The sequence below is a fragment of the Ooceraea biroi genome, chromosome 5 (assembly GCF_003672135.1).
Source record: "Ooceraea biroi isolate clonal line C1 chromosome 5, Obir_v5.4, whole genome shotgun sequence".
NCBI lineage: Eukaryota > Metazoa > Arthropoda > Insecta > Hymenoptera > Formicidae > Ooceraea > Ooceraea biroi.
In genome coordinates this window covers 11,092,305-11,108,602 of record NC_039510.1, presented here as the reverse complement: position 1 = coordinate 11,108,602, position 16,298 = coordinate 11,092,305, and the positions used below count along the sequence as shown (strand labels likewise).

The 16,298-nt window shown below is 35.5% G+C and overlaps 1 protein-coding gene across 1 annotated transcript in view; it reads left to right on the top strand.

Annotated features, from left to right (window-relative positions):
• Positions 1–16,298, top strand: part of LOC105281158 — a 316,155-nt gene that overhangs the window by 20,851 nt on the left and 279,006 nt on the right. The window lies entirely within an intron of this gene.

The following is a 16,298-nucleotide window of genomic DNA, read 5'->3' as shown; positions in this document are numbered from 1 at the left end:
CATACACGAGACGAAGAGATCCCGGCCGAAACGATATATAATGTACGATAATTTCATTCGCGGATTATATATATCGTTGTAATCGCTAAATAACTGGCCGACCCGCAATTTCCAGCATATCCGCTGCTATTCGCGTTATTTCGGAAATTCGCGTTTTCAAGCTGAACTTTTGCGCATTCGTGCAGCTGTGAATTCTAGGGTGGGTTATTATTTAACAGTCTTGTCAGCCTACGTCGTGCCAAATCAAATCGATTTCATTTGCGAATTCTGCCGGGGCGCCGTGATATCGCATTTCATTCACATCAAACGCTTCATCGGTTTTTATAACAAGCGCACGTGACACGCTCAGCATCAATCTCGCAATCTCATTTTCATAAATTTGCATAAAGTTAACAGATACGATTCGATAGAGGACGACAAATTTCTTATTGGATTCTGTGATGCGTTCGCGGTTTTAAACGCGAATAAGGAATGTAGTATTCGGTCTTCGGTCTGCAATACACATCGATGAACTTCTCACGAAGGAAGTGCAATTTCTTTTCACAGAGTTGTAACTTAATTAATCCAAAACGTAAGCTCGCCTCGAGAGTAATCCCTTCTTTCTCAAGTTAATAAGGTTCGACTCGGAAAGAATGGATTTCTTTCTTTGTTTTAGCTTTTACGGATATCGCTCGAAAGTAAACTCTGTCTTCACGTGACAAATAATGTCATTATTCGTAAAATAAAGTCTTAAAATGAATTGGCGAAATAAAAATAGAATTCTCTCAATTGCTACTAAAATCGTTTAAAATGCAAATTGTAATGTATTTCAACATATGTATAACTTGAAATTGTTCCGTTGTATTTCCGTCTTTCTTGCATATTCATGGAGTTACCACATTTTATTTGGAATGTTAATTGCGGTTGTCACGTATAATAAACTCAATCCGGAATAACAATTTCAATAACCATAATGTGTGATTATAAAGTCATTGCAATTACAGTCACTAACTTGATTGTCTTCAAGATCATTTTGATCGTTATTACTTTCGCATTTTATATGTTTATTGCTATTTACATAATTTTTCTGTCTTATTGTAGTTTTGAGATAACTCATTTATTTGTATATTACATATGTTTACCATATACATATTGCAGAACATAAATTGTCATTTAAATGATTCATTGTTTTGATGTGACTTGCATATAATCAAAGAATAATTAAATTTTAATATTTGCTGTCTCGCTAATTTCGAAACAAAGTTCTTACTTAGAAGAGTCATTTGAGTCTCTCTCGCAGATTAAATGATAAGATTGTTCGGACGCACTAGTGAATACTAATCGCGGTATCAAAAGTTTTGATGAAATTAGGGACACTCATTATATTTTCTCGCAAAAATCCTCATTACATTTGTAGCGAAGACATGAATTATTTATACATTTTTGTAGATATGATACGTATATATGAGACGTGTAGGTAAATGCATTCATTTTTTATTATCTTAGTTACATTAATTGAAAAATATGCCAAAATCTCGTAAAGTAAGTCGTTAAGTCAATGCTTATCTTCATTAATTAAACTAACTAATTAAACGTGTTATATAATATTATGTTATAATACTAACAATCGTGAAAGTAAAATGAGATGGATGGAAACATTAGTATAATAAGCCGTTTATACATGAGATAGCATCATCGTGCATTCATGTTTTGGATAGTATAACATAATGGAATTCAGTTTTAACAACGGCAGCACATTTCGAAATCCCATATGACCACGATCGTGGCATTAACGGGCCTCGCATAATTATAATATAACGTGAGTTATTGAACTATCGATTAGTAAGCAAGATGTAGAAGTGGTGTATCCTTCGACATTTGAAATTTAATTTGTCATTCTGATAGTCCGAATGTGTGTGTGCTATATATTACATTAAGAATTACTATCTAAAATTTTATCTTTTTATATTTGTAACTATCTGTTATAAATCTTGTTTTTAAATCTTCTGCTTAAAAGGAGTTTCTGTTTTCAGTTATAACAGAATTAATATTTTTAATGCGTAATTATGCGTTTTTTAATTATGCGGTTAATTAAGAGAATTACAAATTAAGTGAATGACATGTTTCACGTTCGTTGAAATATTAAAAACAACGAATTTACGCTCCAACATTTTTACGTTTGGTTGAAAAAATAAATATGATAAAATAATTAAAAAAGCAGCATTTAAAGACGTTAAGTATTTTACAGAGTAAAATGAAGATTATTATCTGAAAACTTAATCTCTCTCTCTTTTATTTTAGAAAAGCAAGCACACTTATTTATGAATGCTAATATAGTTTTTTCACATGTATAACATGTAAAAATTTATGTAATTCATGAAAAATTTGGAGTTCAAGAATCGTGTTAAATAACAAATGTCTATATTTCCTTCTAATTGCCTTACATATACATACAAATATAATATGTCTATACGTTATAAATCCATTATCAGGAAAATGCCAGATGTCATTCTGTCAAATTGCTTCATGCCGTTGATCATGATTGTCAGAAACATAGCTTTGTGCTTGGTTGTCTATAGCTCAATGCATATAATCATTTTAGATCATTGTCGTATTAGACACAGTGCCATTAAGCTGTTCGATTCCGGCAGATATTATATTACAATGCTACGTTAAATTGGAATGCTTTGATGTATTACAGCTTCGTTAAAAATGCGAAAGGGAATTGCTCATTGATGCAAAAAGATTAATACGTAAAATTAATCAGTAATTGAATAAACCGTGTCGTTAAACGAACCAATTTAAACGTCACGCTGATTTAATCGTTGATTACTTTGGTGACGGTAACGCAACGAATAGTTACAAGAATAAATTGCATTACCATTGATAATAAATATTTCCTATCCATATATTGGTAATCAGTAGGTGTGAGTTGTTTTATTAATCTTAAAACACTCTATCGACATTCAAGCGCATTGTTTTTCAATTGTAACGACATGTGATAATGTTAAGTGTCCGATTACGCCCTTATATGTAAAACATGGCACATTTTTATAATATAAATTAATGGATATCTGTCTTTCCCGCTTCCGCGTGTAAAAGGATCGTTTTATCGATGCGAAACGAATGAGAAAGCAAATGCGTCTGCTAAAATGCGCGTTAACGTAATTTACTTCAAATTTCTGGTTTTCTGATGCATCTGACGACAAGCGCGAGATGGAATACTGAGTTGCTTTGTACATTAATGTAACGGAGGACGTATATATTGCGGCGTAGTAAATAGCCCATGTAAATGGCGAAATTGTATCGCAAGCGTGAACCTACAAAGTGCATATTAGTGAGAGTATTCCGAAAATGTTCTGATATTCTCTGTTATACAATCATTGAATCTCGATAAAATTCTTTCAGCAGTTTTCACAATAGCGTTTCTCTACACAAAAAACCTTTATCTCTAATTTTTGTAATGATACAAAAAAAATAAAATAAAAGGAAAGTCTAAACCAGTTTGCACGAAGCGTAAATGCAAACTGGTTTGTTTGCGTCAACTCTCGATTTCAATAGTTGCATGTGCAAAATAAAAAGAACAGAAATTCTAAAATTTAATATAAGTAAAATTTAAAAAAGACTAAATAAAAATAAATTCACTAAAAGTGATAATGATAATGTAAAGATTAAGTAATATATATATATGTAATTTATGAAAAAGACTTAAAAATTAAACGATTTAAGGTAATCTTTATCTTGGACCGTGAGATTGTTGGATTGAACTGTACGTAGTTTTACGATTACTTTAGCATACCAACATTTATTAATTAAATACGAATTAGTAGTAGCTTTATTGAAGGGCTCCCGTAATAGATCCTCGATATATTGTTAATCATTGCCGAGGAAGAAAACCGCTGCTTCTTTGTTTACATAGGACTTGAACGTCTGCGAACGCACATCACAATGTGTTTTCTTGGCAAGCAACCTGAGGCAGAATTTCCAAGTGGCACTGATGCTTGGGTCAGCGTGCAGGTTCGGGTTCACCACAATGTCTACATTACAATTACACTTACGATCGGCATCATGCTATACGTGTTTACGATCTGTGCAACATCGCGATGACAAAAGCTGTGCACTTTACTTAACATCAGTTACATTTGCAGGAACAAATATCCGTTATCAAAGTCTCCACTTACGTAAAGAAAGACACGTAAACTCCCTATGCAACCTGATAATTTGCAATTATCCATTTGTCAAGCTAGATAACAACGTGTATTTAATCTGTTCTATCTTGAGAATCTATATTTGAGACATTAAAGAACAACTACAAACGAGAGACACGTGAATTGCATATGCATTTGCATCAAATTTCGAGTTCACGAAAATGGCACAAAATCTGTTCAAAATATTGATAAATTCCTGGATATACGCACTTTTTTCTTTTCAAAAATATTCGTGCTAAGCTACCATATCATTTCTCTTAAAAGCGGCTGAAAATATTCGACGTTATCCCTGCCGCTTGTTTCGGTGCCGGATTTCTCTTTTCATCACGATTTCATATTTCTGCCATGAAAGTACTTTCCTATTTTCCCGTCGAAATCATGCTCTTTGGGAATTAAAACTTTTATGCATTTGAGCATCATATTTTCCTTGAGTTGCTTGTTGAAGCCCTTCTCTTTGCTAACTCTTCCATCACTACGAATTCCTCAGAAATTATTGCGTCATTTAACGCATAAAGTTTACGTAAAGTCTTATAAAGAAAGAACAATAATCATCCGTTGCGGAGCAGCGAGGTTAAAATTAAAAATCTTCTTATTTACGCTGGTCACGGCACATGGAAAATTAGTTGCCTTTCACGTGTACGTGCGGCTCTTTTTTTGCGAAATGTATGTGTTTGTTTCGTGGCACACGTGGCGGTGCTATTAATGTACGTTTCGCTACCTAAATTATTGTTTGTGTGAGAGCTTTTTCCACAGACGCGTTCAATATATTCGTTACGTTATGCTTGTGTCTATGAATGAAATGCATTATACGTATTACTTTGTATCATACGTTATACGTATCATTCTGGATATGCTTTTGCCAGAATAGAGAAGCAGGAAAAGCAAAAGAAACAAGAAGAAATGTTTAATCGTTGCTGCATCAATATACGTACATAATTGTAAATTACTCATCGATAATGCTGCTACAAAAGACAGTTTATTGGAATCGTTTGTGATCAGTTCATCGGATTTAAATAAAATAACACATACATCGGTGCGCTCGCAACTCATACTTGTTACCGCGCCGACGCGCAAAGTTCGACCGAAAAATTCCGCATCTCGAGTCGATAATTATAACGGTTCGCCACCACAGTCCTGCGATATTTCTTCTCGAGCCCGTAATTCTCCCGGTAATCCCGAAAAGTCCACGCACGAACTCGGCGAATTTTCCAACGACGCTAATCTTAGCGTTCCTTAATGAATCTGACCGTGGCCGCTCCAGTGGGAGGTTTCCCCTTCGATTCGCCCATCCATTTATCTTCAAGGTCCGCGTATTTTCGTGAAATCCCTTGATACCTGAATCCTGCCAAGATTCTTATTCATGAGTCGCCTCGTTGCTCTCCGAGATGTGTCGCGCTGGGATTAAATTATTGCCGAAATATTTTCGTAAGATCAGCTGCGAGAAGGACACGACAGAACTGCCGATTGTTCGTCGAGAGGTTCGTCAAGACGCTACCAAACGAGATGCTCTCGCATCATATTATAATCTTTGAATGACCACTTCCTGCGAAGAAGCTATGTGAGCGTGTTCACGTTAAACTTATTGGTCTGACAACGACGTAATCATGAATCGACTTCGCGTTGTAACTGGGTGCTGCATTGAACGTTGAAATGTTCTAACAAGGAGAAACCAGGACAGGAACGCAACGTTCTTGAGAAGACAAAGAGATGTTACAGATGGATTACGTAAAAAGAAATGAGGCTTTCTGTACGCGGTTCTGATTACGAATAATATATGCAAATGTGATTTTATATATAAATATTATCATAGCTTTGGCATAGAATATTTTAGTAGGTACACTTAGTGAGCTAGGTAATTAATTTAATCTGAAAATTTTATTAAATATTTTATTCCATTCCGTACGGAGTTTTTCATCTTCTTTAATAATGTAAAACAAAATTACAAGCTTTAATGAAAATGGTATGCCTTTTACTATACGCACTTATGTGTATTAAAGAAAATTCAATAAAGCTTTAGTAAATTTTCGAACAATATTCATTAACCGTGCGCTGTGTGCGTGAGGTTCATTTTTATCACCTTCATTATACGCATAGAAGAGAGAGAATATAATAATAACGTGGAAGAGTATAAAAATTTTCCAAACGTTTTGCAAGGCAACTCATAAAAATACTGCTGAATTTGATACATATTTGCGAATGTGCGAATTATTTACGAGTCAGTGATAACAACAGCGCCATTACACTTTCCCCTACACGGCTTTCCAGCGTTTCTCTTAACTACATGAATATTTACATTTCATTTGATACAGTTCATCACTTAATCTCTTCCCTTGAAGAAGCGCCTCTACGAGGGGATGAAAACGTTTACAAAAGTGCGTTTGATATACCTCTCCCCCCCTCCCCCCAGCGAGCGATATTTCTTTAATATTCTCTTTCTCTCCATCCATTTTCTTTTTCTGAGCGAGCATGTTTCAAGATATGGAAAACCTTTTCTATTCTAGCGAAACCGCGTACATCCCATGTATAATAACTGAGCCTGAAACTCACGAAGCCGAAGGTGTATGGGACGTAGAATCCGCCCAACGTCTTTCTATGCAGCTTTCATTACACTCGGTAGTAACTGGCGTTAGTGCCTTTTGCCTATTGTTGAAGCCGAGCAGCATGTCGTTTTCATTATTCTTTCGTAACATGCGCCACTCGGACCGTTGCTGAAGAGGGATCCAGGCACAATTATGGTATTCATGTATGCTAAGCGTAAACGTTAAGCGAGCGTAAGTAATGGTGGACCGATGGGATCGATCGATACCGATCCGTCGCCCGAAACAAATTACGTCGCACGCGCGCGGGCGCAGGGTTGCTCCGAAGATTTGTAATTCTGGTAGGCAAATCGAATATAAACGATCGTGAGATAAAACACGTGACCAATATACACGATTGTGTATGGCTTAAATTAAAGGCTCGCAGCGATGTACCTCTGCCACCGCCACGATCCGCAACTTGCCCTGTATTTTTTTAATCATAATCGGGTTCGGAATTCCGGACGCAGGGTTGCAAGGAAAATCGACGACTTCATCTCGCCGCATAGCTATCCGTAAATTTCGCCCGGAGCTCTACAATTTATCGTTCGATTCATCCGCCGTGGAATTCCAGAGTGTCGTACGGCCGTGGATGTAAATAAAATGTGCCGCTCTAACGGGAAGAAATTGCCGTTGCGAACTATAAAAGGCAAAAATTGCCCCACCAGTGCCGTAACGTACGGAATTCCCCCTGGTGACGCGATCGTTCCCGTGAATTTCGTTTTTATTAACTTCATTTTGCGGACAGATACGAGCCCCAGTTGCAGACGCGCGCCGACCTGAAACCGGTGGCACCGGAGCAATTGGATTCAAATTTAAACATCGATTAAATCGATGCGGCGCAAATAAAAGGAATACCTACCCACGGGATATTGCGCGGGAATCGTGCTGTCTATTATCTAAGGCAATGTGTCTTTGTACCTTATCCATAATCCACGAATCCATCGTTTCAACTCTCGAAATACAATATAATTGTATACTTTTAATTTCATCACTTTAACAAAAATTGATGTATTTCATTAGAGAGAAGATTGTAATTATCATTAACTAATCTGAATTTGGCTCATAAATATTTTAGGGTCTTGACAGTACCATAAAGGTAGTATTGCAAACAACACCGTTTTATTCTGTTAGAATTTTTTCCGCAGTGTAATTATGCAGTATAATCCGCACCAGACGCGCAGAAGGATAAATTAGACACACATACATACACACGTATACATACACACGCATTCACGAGAACGCACGTGTCCGTAACAGAGAAAAGCTAGACGAGAAGGGTGGCAGGCTACATTTTATTCGGCGGTCATTTCGCAAAGTATATGTATTTACCTGAGATGCTGCTCACGTATTTCTGTACCAGCTCAGCAGATTTAAGCCGACGTTACAACAATTTAGAAACCGTTTCTGTTCTGCTTGTAATTAAGTATATCCAGTTTTATCATAGCGAAGTACTTCATCCACGTGCTGGAATTTGCTGAACAAGAAGGAACAACTTTGAAGAAGATCTCGACGTTATGTGTACATGTTAATCTAAATTCTAAATTAAATCTATGAATTTTGTAATTTATGATAATTAGTGGTGAGGAAATAGAATTATACAGTTCAGGAAATTTAAAGCAAGTTGTGCAATATTGACATAATAGGTGTTTCGTATAAATATAGAATCAGATTTTGATATTATACTTTAAATAAAAGTAATCCCTGTACGATAGAACGTTAATTATCCAAATATCAATTACCTGAACGTTAATTTCCCTGAGGACCGATACATAATAGCACAAATTGAGGGATTCCTAATTTATATTGAATATTTATATTAAAATCGCATTATATTATAATATATTATATTAAATCATTCCTATTATTTCAGCATTTGATATGCTACATGCTACTTTTTTGCTACAATCGTTGTAATATTGATTGAATCCATAAGAGATGTATATTGCGTTACATATATATCCTATCGTATTACAATGATAATACTATAACAATAATTATGTTTAATCCATTTAGTCGATTATAATTTATTGCGGATTGCAATTTATTATTATAAAATTATATTACAAACTACTAGAAATACATAGAAATTCGTCGCTTTCTAAAATGCAGCTATGTAAACGCGCAATACATGCTACGTGCGAAATGTACGCGGTTGCCCTTTAATCCTATAAACCTATGTCGCTACTTCGAGATAACTCGATCTCCGATGAAATTATCCTACGATCGCTGGATGATTACCTGCAATAGTGACAATGCCCCGTCAATAGGTCCACTGCGCTCGAGGTATTCCGCGATTCGTTGCCGTAATGGATCGATCATCCTCGAATCAGTTCGTCGACCGCGCCGATTGACATTGATTAAAAGTTGCGGAAAGTACAAACTTCAGCTGTCCATACGTCGTGAAATGAAATATGGCCGTTCGTTCCGTATTAAGCGACAGTACATCCATCAGCAAAATCGAAGCGGGCTATTTCGGTGTCGAAATTCTCCCTAACGGATTTCTCATTGCCCATTCCATTCTTTACCAATATGAAACAATGATTGCAGCATTACAAACTGTTTAATTGCGTGGTAGATTAAATGTCAAGAAATTATTAAATCACAAGATGCTGCTACAATATAATGTCGTAGGATAATAAAACTGTGATATTATAATTTCTTGGTGGACAGCTTTTACGAAATAAGAAAGTTTGTAGTCGTTGAATTATTCTGGAGCGAGCTTCTTGCTACCTTTTTTGGTGAAAGAGAAAGAGAGAGAGAGAGAGGGAGAGAGGGGGAAAAAGATTGAGAAACAAAAGGAGGTAAAAACGAAAGGAGTAACTAAGGAGAAGAAGATCTTGTTTCACTTATTTAGTGGGCATAACGAAATCAGCTTGGGCAAACATTCATGCTTCTTAGGCGCGTTTTTCATTGTTAAGCCGCGCTTTTGTCGCATAGCTTGTACTCCAAGTTCTAATTAGCGCTTCAGTTTTGTTGCATGTGCATCGCGCCACAAACTCTCGTAATTCTCTTTCTTCTCGATGATTACCACAAATCCTCCAGGCGTTCCTTGCAAATAGGAAATTATGAGAGGTAACAATCCATTTCACTGACTTGTTCTTGTCTCTGACATAATAATCAACGCTATTGTTGCTATTCCGCTATTTATCTTCTTTACACGTTCACATTCAAGAGAAAAAAAGCATCTCTTGCGTAAAGAACAGTTTTACAGTCTCCATGCGCTCACTCCATATATTACGGACTCCTGGGAGTGCTTAACATCGGAACGGTAATTTTTCCAAGTCTTAGCATCCTCTCTGCAGCCTTCTTGGCGAAATTTTCGCACGAGCCCGTATGATGGTGTAGACAATTGTTGGCAAAAAATCAAGAAGATAAACAGTATTAATTTTTATCTAAAACCTTTCGCTGTCCTATTACAATAAATGAAATCTTTTTGAAGTAAAAGCTATTTTAGAACTTATTTGCATTTTTATATTTGTGTAAACGCGAATAGACATAATTTTTATTAAACACTGGAATACACATTAAAGAAATATTAGAGATATTCTTATATTATTATAATTTATTGTGGTTAACGTCAAATATGATTAAAGATATTATTTCCTTGTAAAAGTTATTTAACTGCTGCTTTACCTTTTCCTCAAAAAGTACATGAAATATGCAGTTGTATTTACCAATATAACAGCACAATGTATTGTAAGTTATTTTAATTTCAAATTTATTCCAAGTTTAAAGTGTTTTGCCGTTATTTGTTGTGCAACTTCGCTCACTTCTCTTTTCCCCCTCTCTTTTCTTGATTTAATACATATGGAATATGCATAATCTATTGTCAAACTATAATTAAACGGTGGTATAAAGTTGGGGAAATAATGCTATCATCCATCCTCCTTAATTTTCATGTGGTGACAGCGGAACAAGACAGTTCCAACGGCGGGGCTTCCGTTGGCCTGCAGGGAGTTTCCGAGTTTGGAACCAAGTTAACGTAGAAAACTTTCAGCTTTTGATAAATATGGAAATTAGGAAACCTTGGGTTAACTAGGGTTACTACGAAAGAAAAGAAAAATACGTCGCCGAAGACGGTGGAGAGCACGGCATGCGATTTCTACCGTCATAAAAATCAGAGAGCGCTTCTTGTTTCGCATAAATTGTCCCATCAATCTGCATACGAATATAATATAAAATACCTTGGCTTTTTCTCAGCAAGAAAATACGAGCTATAGGTATACTCGCATTCCGTAAATTAGCACAGGTTCATCTCAGAAGGTCGATCTTCGCGCAAGTTCGGAAAACGGCGTCGCTATCTTTGATCCGTATTGCAGTTCGTCGTAAGCGATCTTGGAAAATCGCGGAATTTTCATTCCGCTCTAGATTACTCGGCGACTTATCGCGTCCGTCGTTTCGCTTCGTCGAGTGGAGCATATCTCGCACACGTTCGCGCGTGAGATGATGCACGAATATTACCTATTCGCCCATTCCCTCAATACCCCTTTTTCACGGCTAGGTCGAGGATATGCCTGGAATCGAAGTACAGAGGGAGACTCCTGATTTTCGGTAGCTCGTGGGTCTGGAATAGGAATGCAACGTTTCGATGCCACTTTGTTCTTCTAGTTCGATATTTTTTACGCGACTCCCACGGAAATTAACATGATCGCCGTAATCGAACTATGCCTGCATAAGGAATTTTCAGGTCGCACCACCAACTCCGTCGTTCGATACGATAATTAGCGAAATTTGGTCGCCCGCCAATCGCATCGCCTCGAGGATTCGATTAACCTGGGCGAAATGAAGCCTGCTGAAAAAGTCCGGAATCGCGGTCGGCTTTTATGCTGGAATACGAACTTTCGTAGTTTCGCATTTGGGTCAGTCGCTAGGCTAGATTGATAAAAACTTGAAATTAATCGATGCAGACAGTCGCGAAAATACTTGTGACGTGCCGTCGATTGGAAATATCAAACGCACGCGGCGAAGTTTCTCGACTATTGCGGATCCTCTATCTTTTGTTTTCATTCGTTACTTTTTTAAGAATTCAATATATTTCCGACACTTCCGAGGTCTCGAAAATAATTTTCTGAAAAGATTTGACTGCTTATATTAAGATAAGATTATTCATTCAAATACATTCAATAACAAGATAATTTCTTCAACTTATATTTAAAATTCATTCAAATATAACAAGGTGATGAAAAATAGATTAATTGTATAGTATATTTCATATGTATATATTCCGTAAGTTTAGAATTGAAAACATTAATAAAATGATATTACTGCCAGCTTTTCCGTATTTGAGTTTTGCCACAGTTGTAATGCCTCACAATCATACGAGTATTAATTTTAAAATAAACATCTCATTTGCTGTCGTTGAAACGCGCAAACATTATTTATTCCCATCAAAAGCACAAGTTAGAATAGTTGGAACAGAACAGACTTTCGAATCCGCTTTAACTACGTTTTGTGCAACATTTTGTGAAATTTACATTAAACTAACATTGGTGTACCGAGATATTCTGTTCGCGTAGCTTAATGTTTCTCTTAACAAGCTCTGATATTATTAATTGAAAGTTTCGTTTATTTTGTTACGTTTAGTCTGAGTACTTTTGGATCACTGGTCCTGCAAAACAGTAGATTGCGTATTGAATTCGTATCTCTCAGCAGACATATCTTTCAATCCAACTTAGAGATCGCATTACGTGATCTAGAGCAGGTAGTTGCGGAGTCGGTCGATCGTTTGTTTCTCCGAGTACGCCAATCGTCGACCCGATTTGGCAATTCGGCTTGTACATGAAGTTAGTTTTAGAGTTCGTCCATTAATCTTAGCTGTTGATCTGAATCCAGTGAATGTGATCCATTCCTCCGGGATGAAGGATCCCTATTGCAGCTCGCTTCTACATATTTCCAAACTTTCATTGTGTAGATGTGTGTGTTTGTATACTCGCGTGGAGTATTACGAAACTTTTTCGGATAGATAGAGTGTAAAGTATGATTTGAATTATTTACGAATATCAAAACGAGAAATATACAGCATAACGGATAGTAATACGTAACAACCATATGAAAAGTTTTCACCTCGTATATTTTAAAATACATAAATCCTGCATTTGCTTCTATTTAGAAATTTCGCGAATAAAGTAAATATTTTTTATTAAGTGATTAATTATTTCCGCGAAATCATACGTGTGGATTAAATTAGTACTTTGTTACTAGCAAGGGATCAACTCAATAAATTTTATTAAACAAAGAATTAATATTAAGAATGCATTGAAAAAAGTAGTAATATTAAGATTGTATAATTTATTTTGATGCAGTTTGATTTGTAAGAGTATTAATCTATCAAATAAATTTCTTTCATGCAAATTTAATAGAAAATATGCAAAATATAAAATAGAAAATATATCAATTTATAATACAATTTATAATACAATTTAACTGACAACAGAAGCACAGTATCATCTCCATTTGTTAATGTTTTGAAATAATGATTTGTCATAGTCAATAAAGTTTAATATGTACATTTTACGCGATGCACAGCGCAGTTCGCGTCTAAATTGCGTTCGCCGACGCAATTTGACGCAGTAACCCGATTCGTCCTCAGAGAACAGATCCACGATTGCTATCGCTGACGAATAACTCGCGAAAACGGAATTCTCGAGGTAGTTTGACGTCGTATGGAACGTGCTTCTAACATCAGACGTTATTCTCGCTATTCTCGCGCAAATCACCTCATGCACCAAGCTTGCATCTACATAGGGTGATCCAAAATCACCATTCATTGTCTTAATTTTTGAAAATTTACATAAATCAATTACTCGGCACATCTTAACATTATACTAACATTTCTTATGTACAAATTTAGTTAAATTTTGTATTTTCTTGTACAAAGAATGAAAGCTTGGAAAAATGTCACTCGGATGCATTAGTAAGAAGGGATAGACGGTAACTTGGAGCTACCCCTTATGTATTCGCCGTCAAAGATATCTGTTCACGTGCGCTTGCTTCTTGCGTATAAGTACAAACGCGTAGAGCTCTATACATAGCAGAGTAGGAATATTAAGGATCTATAAGCGTACGCATACATATGAATGCATTTCGAGAGAATGCGAACACGTGCAGATATGCATGGGGTGCGATATCTACCCCGAGAACGCTTAGACCTTCGATGTACTAGCAGCGTGGTAAATGTGCGCGAATGTATGATGATGCATTGATATGCGTACATGTACATGTATTGTGCATTTGGAGCAGGACAAGTTGCAGGATATACGACGTGCGTGATAAAGACAATAACTTCCTATACGCGCGTATAATAAATTGTAAAACCGCTTCTTTCTATGTGAAATATTTTTGTGTCACAAAACACTTTTTTTGGTAATATATACATAATATCTAAAGAAAAATAGCATCTAATGGAGCATCTAAAAAAAATTGTAAATGTATCACTATATTTGAAATGTTAAAAATAAGAGAAAAGAGCTTATCAGAGGCATTCAATCACAACGGTGTGGCGAGGAAACGTTTTATCGCCTAATCGTGACCGTACGTAAGTAATGGTTTTAGCCGACACGAGCAAGAACATTTATCGTTAAGTGTACAAGGTATTAGGCTGTTTACGAGGTACATGAAAGAGGTTGTAAGTGCTATTTATTTCTGAAAAATGTAATACACGTCTTTTTGTCTTCCTTATAATAGCTTTTGCGATCTACAAATGTTCCTCCCAGAAACGCAGCATATCCATTATTCGAATAATACGATCGAAATATTATTCAAACACAAATATTTAACACATGTATGTAACACTCATATGTAAAATGTACAAACAAAAACATTTGAAAGATTTTATATTACTTCCTACTTAATTTCGAAGTGAAACCAGTTACGCAGTTAAGCTAATATCGCTCAAGTTCCACTTTAATATTTCAAATTAAATGAAGTATAAGTGTGAGTCAAGATATACTGAAGAGTTACGTCATTTATTTTAATTTAAGGAAGCAATTTCAGAACTGCGAAATGTAGAACACAAGTTGTACAACGTTCTTGATCATTCTATACAAGTTGACAAGAGAAAAAGATTTTCAGTACTTTACTATTACTAATATTTCATCGGTTAGCTGCAAACCAATGAGAACTTTTCATCGTAGCCATTTTCTGCGAACTAACTTTCTGGCAGTAAAAGATAGCACTGTTCGTAGGAAGTACGATGATCATGAGACACTTGGGAAATCGGAGAAACAATTCTCTGTTTTTTTCGGGATAAAATAAATCGTAGAATAGGAAATTCGTGCAGTTATCTCTTCCTTGTATTCTTTACTTTTGTATTAATATTGTTATATGTTTAGGCGTTAGTAGCTCTTGATTAAGTATCAATAAAATTTAAATAAAATAAATACAACTTAATTACTATACAGGGTGAGGCACCTAAAATAGGCCACCTGAATATCTCGGCTGTTACTGGTGATAGAAAAAAATGTGTCAGACCAAACTTGCATGGTTTCGAGGGACACATAATTTGGTCTGAATAGTTTTTTATTAGGTGGACGCGTAGAGGGCATATGAAGGTCAACTTCGTTTTTTTAAATGGTATGATATGTTTTTTTACGTACCATCTAGTAGAGCGTTTGAAGATGCGCACATTGATCTACGGGTCAAAATCATTCAAGGTCACTGAAGGCTAAAATTTCTAAGTGCTAGAACTTTTTCATTTCTGAAGTTACGGTATTTTTAATAACAGAGAACTCTAGGCAATATAAAAAATAATGATAACAACAACTCAGAACTCCTCTGAGAAGAAAAAACTTTTAAACTCGAGAACGTTTTCATTTCTGAATTTACGGTATTTTCAATAGCAGGGAACTCTAGGCAATATAAAAAATAATGATAACAACAACTCAGAACTTCGCGGAAAAAGAAAAAATTTCTAAGGGCTAGAACTTTTTCATTTCTGAGTTTACAGTATTTTTAATAGCAGAGAACTCTAGGCAATATAAAGTAAATTATTTTCCCTTGCAGTTGGCCTTCAGTGACCTTGAATGATTTTGACCCGTAGATCAATGTGCGCATCTTCAAACGCTCTACTAGATAGTACGTAAAAAGACATATCATATCATTTAAAAAAACGAAGTTGACCTTCATATGACCTCTACGCGTCCACCTAATAAAAACTATTTAGACCAAATTATGTGTCCCTCGAAACCATGCAAGTTTGGTCTGACACAGTTTTTTCTATCACCAGTAACAGCCGAGATATTCAGGTGGCCTGTTTTAGGTGCTCACCCTGTATATATTTTAATAAATATACTCATTGAAATAGACATTTTTTATAAAAAATAAAATTACTTCAATAAAATAGTAAAAATTGTTGTGTATTGTTATTTTAATTGTTATATCATGCTTATAATTATCTACTTGAATATTTGATATTTTTCTAGTTTTGTTAATATATTATACTTTTTATTTAAATTTATCTATTTCCTCGGAGAAATATAAATAGATAATAACATGGTTTATTAATGAAGGTATACTATGAACAAATTATTGAATG